This window comes from Myotis daubentonii, chromosome 8, assembly GCF_963259705.1.
Source record: "Myotis daubentonii chromosome 8, mMyoDau2.1, whole genome shotgun sequence".
Lineage (NCBI taxonomy): Eukaryota > Metazoa > Chordata > Mammalia > Chiroptera > Vespertilionidae > Myotis > Myotis daubentonii.
The window spans coordinates 25,800,131-25,806,662 of record NC_081847.1 but is presented as its reverse complement, the minus strand read 5'-3'; positions in this window follow the sequence as shown (position 1 = coordinate 25,806,662).

Genomic DNA, 6,532 nt, shown 5'->3' with positions numbered 1-6,532 from the left:
AATTTCCACGCACACCATGTTCGTTAATAAAGTAAGGGAATTATGGGTATTTTGCCTGAAGGAAACCATAGTAGTCTCAGATTGTAAGTAAACAAATACCTTTTCCATCAACCAAGGTGCATAACTCTGGGGTCTCAAATGGAACATGCAAAAGGCTTCTGTTTTAGAATAATGGGGCCTCTCCAGTGGTCCCATCTATGGAGAGGTGGGATGAGAATGCAAGTAAGGATCTTCAGATTTCAAGTTAGAATGTCCGTTCTGTCACCTGGCCCTCCATGTGCCAAGTCCAATGGGAACATTTCATTCTTTGTGCTGCATGATACCTTCTGACATCTGATGTGGTTGGCTTCTCCCACTTTCAAACATTTCCCCTGGTTTTCTCCTGCTTTTCTGATCACACAAAGTTCTCTTTTCAACTCTTCTTTTTTTGCATTTATCCCAAACTGTAGTGCTCCCCTTGGTCCTCCCTTTTCCCTATTCTGCATGCTGGTCTTAGAGCCTAAGGTTTTGGCTCTCAAATCTTTATCCCCAGCTGAAATTTTTCTTCTAAGCCCAGAGCTATATACGCAATCTTCTGGTGAACATCTGCTGTCCCATAGGCACCTGACAACAAATTCTCTCCCCATGCTTTTCCTTCAAACAACCATTCCTTCTCCAGTACCCCCATCTCAGTAACATCACCATCATCCACTCAATTGTACCATCCAGAAACTAGGGATTTGATGTAGATTTTACCTTTTCCATCACACCTCACATGTAAGGCCTACAATGCTATATTCCCAATATTTTCCAACTGTCCCTTTTCCTTCAATCACAGGCACTAAGTTAATTTACTTTGTCATTTCTTGCCTGGATTATGTACTGGCCTCCTAATTGTTCTCTCAGCCCAACTCCAGCCCTTCTGTACAACCCATCTGTACAAAACACACATTCTTCAGCAAGTTCTCTCTAATAATTGCCGGGAGCCGGTCCATCCTTGCTGTTTCAAGGGACCTGGCATATATGGCATACTGTTCTTAATATGTTTGCTCACCTTCTTGGCGCTGTGTTTTAACCAAGGTCACCTCTCCGAGAAAGGTTGAATCCCCAGGTAGGGATTTTCCCCTGAAGTTAGGGAGGGAATAAAACCCCTCAACTAAGTGCCAGGCGGGTAATTAATCCCTTTAACTACGAACAATCATGCTTAAACTACATAATCTTTTCTCCCTGGAATGGAGATAAGAAACGCCCTAACCTTTGTAATAGAGATTGATAGGATTGAATCAACTGGTATAAATACAGTTGTAACAAGACAGAAACACACAGAACTCAGAACACAGAACTAAGGACACAGGGCTTGGAAGACAGGACCAAGAGAGACAGAGCCTAGGCACAGAACCTACACAGAACGTTCTCTAGAGACAGAAGAACTTTGCTGGCGAGAGCATGCCGGAGGATCCTGGACAGGGACTGGCCTCGGAGCCTGGAGGTGGAGCCTGGCGAGAGAGCATGGCAGGGATCCTGGACTGAACCTGACTGCGGAGATTGGCAGGAGAGCCTGACTACAACCTGGTGACTGAACCTGACTGGAGAACCTGAGCAGAACCTCTCTGGAGATCCAGACCAGAACTTGGCTGGAGATCTGGGCTAGAGATCCTGGCTAGGCTGTTGATCAACTGAACGCTGTCTCCGTGTCCTTCCTTCTTCGCCGACTCCATCTACACCTTTGGGAACCCCTGGACCTGCTGGGGTTGGACCCCGGCAAATAATAAATTTGAGTTTTATGTGATAGCCTGGTTTATATCAGCACTTGTATTCTGAGCATGGGATGTTTATTCATTAAACATTATTTATTAAGTACCCACTATGGGGCAGGCCCTGGATAGAAAAAAAAAAAAACACTAAGAAAATTATTCGATCATCTCTCTCATGGAGCTTAAAACCTAGTGGGGGGTGATGAATAATACAAAATTAAATTGATACCTATAGTAAATAATGTAAATTAATAAAGTATATATTTAGTTAGAAAAATAAAAGCGCTTGTGAGAAAAAATAAAAGCAGAGAAGGAGAATGAGCAGAGAGAAGAGAGGGGCTGAAAATGTCACATGATTGTAAAGGACCACACTGAGAAGATGACATTTAAAGTTCTTCCACATAGTAGGTACTCACAAACTGCTTCTCAGGTGATGAAATACATGGATAAGTGCCTAATTTTATATGACCCATGCAATTAGTGGTGAATGAAGCAAAACATAAATCATCCCTATTTTATATGGAACTCAGGGAATTAAAGTAATTTGCTATCAAGAAGATGGTGGAGTCAGGTCTCAACCCAATTCTTTGTCTGCTAACACAAAAGAGGAAGCTGCCAATGTTATCTCAAAACTAAGTTTAGCCGAAACCGGTTTGGCTCAGTGGATGGAGCGTCGGCCTGCGGACTGAAAGGTCCCAGGTTTGATTCCGGTCAAGGGCATGTACCTGGGTTGTGGGCACATCCCCAGTGGGAGATGTGCAGGAGGCAGCTGATCGATGTTTCTCTCTCATCGATGTTTCTAACTCTCTATCTCTCTCCCTTCCTCTCTGTAAAAAATCAATAAAATATATTTAAAAAAAAAACAAAACTGAGTTTACAACAGCATGAAGGCCTCTGTGCAGTGCAGGTGGTCTGGGGTTTGAGTGCATTCTGTTGTAAATAGTTTTGATCCATCTGGCATTCTGTGAAACACAGTACAGTCTGAAGGGAGGCTGAGCTGGGTTTGGGCTTCTTTCTGGGGTTCGCCTGGCTGAGCCAAGCAGGCTGAGAGCTCACTCACCCAATTTTTATTTGTTCAATCAGTGGGGGTTGAGTGTTTATAACAAGCAGTGCTCTAGATGCTATAGATTCTTCTGTGAACAAAATCGTGGAGCTTTTTGAAAGGCAGGCAGTAATACGTAATGAAGCTTGTAGTAACTAATCTGAGGAAAAATGAAACCGAGTTGGGGATGGAAGGGTAGGGGGTGTGCTGAGCAAGGTGAAGTGGAGAAAGCTATGGTCCCCATGGCAGAGGAGGGTTTGGTGAGCTGGTAACAGGAAGGATAGACCCAAAGCACCAGGCATGGAATTGGGTTAAATGGTAACTCTTGTCCAGGGTTTGTGGCTCAGTCTGCAGGAGAGAGCCCAAATCCCCCAAGCCCGCCCTAGACAAAGGCAACAGGCCCTGCTTTACACTGACGGCTGGTCTTTTTTTCACTCCCTGAAATCCCCTGAGTCATCTTTCCTGTTTTTTTCCTTTCCTGGATTTGTAACATCAGGTTGGATTTTTGAAATGTGAGGTCCATCCTTGAACTTAAGAAAAAAAGGAGATCAAAGCACCTTTGAGGTGCTTATAACTAATAAAATATTTCCCAAAGTGCATTGATGTGCACTGTGGGTGGGACCAAGAGGTTCTGTGTGGTTCTCTCCATCCCTCCACCAGGGGAAAAAAGTATTGATTATGACTTGCATAGATGCCTGTTTTACTTCAGACCTCACCTATGGTTTAATTGCAAAGATTGGCTTTTGGCTCACACAAAGTGGATAGAGGGCGGCAGAGTGGGGAAACAGTGCAGTTTGGGGATAACCTGGGAGAAGAGCCTTTTTAGAATTACTCTGTTCTCTCAGTGAGGAAAAATATCTATGGGAAACTTAAGGAAAAAATAAAATAAAATAATAAAATAAAATAAAATAAAATAAAAGTCCTTGCATTTACTTTGACAAATACCTACTCTTAATGGCAAATGATCCTGGATTTTCATTTACAGTATAAATATAAGGTGTCCGTTTTAAATAACTTTTAATTTGTAAAGTGAGTACAAGTGGAATATTCTTGGGCTGGTTCTCTCAGCCTCCTGTTTTCTTTCCAAGGGGTTGGAAGTCTTAAAATTCCACTTTCTAGACACCCTAGCTGTTAGGGTTCTGGGTGTGAATTACATTATACCCATTAGATGAACTTGCCTGGGTTTTATAAGGGAGAATAAGGTGGGGGCAGTCCTGCTGCAGTAGAGGCAGCTGATTTGTGACCTTTGAGAGATTCGAGTGCATGCAGGAGACAGAATCAAAGATTTATTCTCTAGTCAACAGGCTCGTGGGAATGATGTGACTACGGAGGCAGCAAGTGAAGAAAATGTGCTAACCATTGTTTTGTTTTGTTTTATTTACTTTGACATTGAAACCCAAATTCCACTGGTGCCTTTTACTTTCATTCTTCCCCCATTTTGTAAGCACTTCTTTCCCTGTATTAAATCATCTTTTGCTTGAACTACCTACAGTGCTTTCTCTCTCCTTCACTGAGCCCTGGTGATATGGCTCATATGACAAAAACTGTGAAGGTGGTAAATTCTGGTCTTATGGATCTATAACTAGAAACATATTCTCAGAATTTACACACACAAAAGGGAGAAATTAGTGGATTTCAGAAATGTTACAACTAGGGAGGAGGCAAAGTAAAGCTGTACATGCTGAGGCAAACATCCATTAGCTCTGTAACCTCAAATAGTCTATTTAATTTCTCTTATAAAATTTGTCTTCAATTACTGAATAAATTGTGGTATAGTTATGCAAGGGATTACAATAAAAAACAAGAATGAATTATTTACAGCTGCATTCAATGATATTAACACACACTACAAACATAGCGTTGAGAGAAAGAAGGGAAACAACCAGTCACTAGAATATATACTAAATAATTCTATGTGTAAAGTTCAAAAACAAGCAGATTCATCTAGAGTGTGAGATCAGAATAGCAGTTACACTTGAGGGGTTAGTGACTCAGAAAGGGACATGAAAGAGCCTCTGGGTGCTGGTAGTGACCTATGACACTTATGGGTGCATGTTCCCATATTTATTTTATATTTAAATAAAAGTTTATTTAAAAATTTCTTCATGCGTTTAAAGAATTTTAATCCAAGAAAGTTAAGAAAGCCTCTTTTGCAAGTACTCACAGATTGATATGCCAATTTTCAAACCCATAACAAGCATGTGTTGAAAGCAAGTTGCATCTTTAGCTGAACCTCACAAAAAAGAATCTTTAGCTGAACCTCACATTTTTTAGAGAGAAAATGGCTTGGTTTTCAGCATCCCAAGGCATACATTTTCTGAAACCTCTTACCTTCTCTACTGGTCATTCAACAAATCATATTAACCTCCCTAACAGACATCTTTTTTTTTCTCCTAGCTCAGGTCATGCAATGCTAAGAGAGTTCTGCATCTGTGAGTATGGCTCAGCAAGGAGTTAGGAGAAGAAGGGCAGGAAGTAGCTGTCAGAGTAAATGAGGTAATCACCAAAGAACAGAAAGTAGGACAATGTCTGAGAGAGGTGGCAGTTTAGATATTGTTCTCTTAGCCAGTGTATAACCAGCCCCTGAGGTTTATACATAGGTGACTAGTTTATAAATTATACTAGCTCAAGACTTCTGCCTCTAATAATGGGAGACAAGGTAATTTGGATTAGCATTATTGCTAAGAACAACTAGAAAAAGCTGGAAAATATATTTTAAAAATTAATACTAAAAGTCATCTTGAAAGCATAAAATAATAAATAATATAGTGAAGAATTGCTAAGTAAGCATCCAGGGGAAGTTGGAAATTCAGAGAGGTGAACCACTATTTTGTGCCACTTTTTGCCCAGATGGAAGATGCATCCCAGAGACAGTAAAGGATTTTGTTAATCTCACTGTCCCAGGAAGACAAAACTTGGAATCAAAGTCACTGAGCTCTCATATACAGTTTAGCTTTGAGTCATGTGGGACCAGATAATTTCAATTTGTTAATGGATTATGGTGACCTCAAATTGCTGGAGTCCCAGGCATTTGACAGAAAGAAATAAAATTTCTTTCTAGAGAATATAACATCAACCTAGGTTGAAATAACTTCCACAAATATTTTTTCAAATATAATGTCTTACATTAAATAAAATCAGATAAAAATAGAAGATCATTAAAAAGAAGCATCAAAAACTTCAGACAACCAAAAAGTAAACCATGGGGGCAATTTACGTATGCATATAAGAAACAGACTTTAAATTTTACTATATAAAAATTAAAGTTGAAAAATATGACAAAGGATTGTAAATATTTTTTTAAAGAACAAAGTGAAATTCTAGAACTGAAAGATACAATAACCAAAGCAGAAAGTAATGAATGATTGAAACAGCAGAACAGACAGACTGAAGAAAGGATTTGTGAACTGAAAGACAGTTTGCGGGGGAAAAATAACCCAAATGAAGCATGGAGAATGAAATGGTAAATCCCACTAGTTTACCAGGAAACATACTCCTTTGTAGAAAATTTCCCTACATCGCCTCCATTCTATTCACCACCTCCTTCTTCACCATCATTACACCAGTACCTTGAACCAATATACATTCACTCTGTAACTTTTCCCCTCACCAACACTACCTTTATAGCAATTTTACTAACTTTGGGGCAATTTTCATTTGATTTGACTATGTGAAAAGATCCAAAGATAACAAACTTAGAAGGAAGAAGGAAATAGTGCAAAAAATAATATAAAGAGAGTCCCTTTAAAAAGGAACC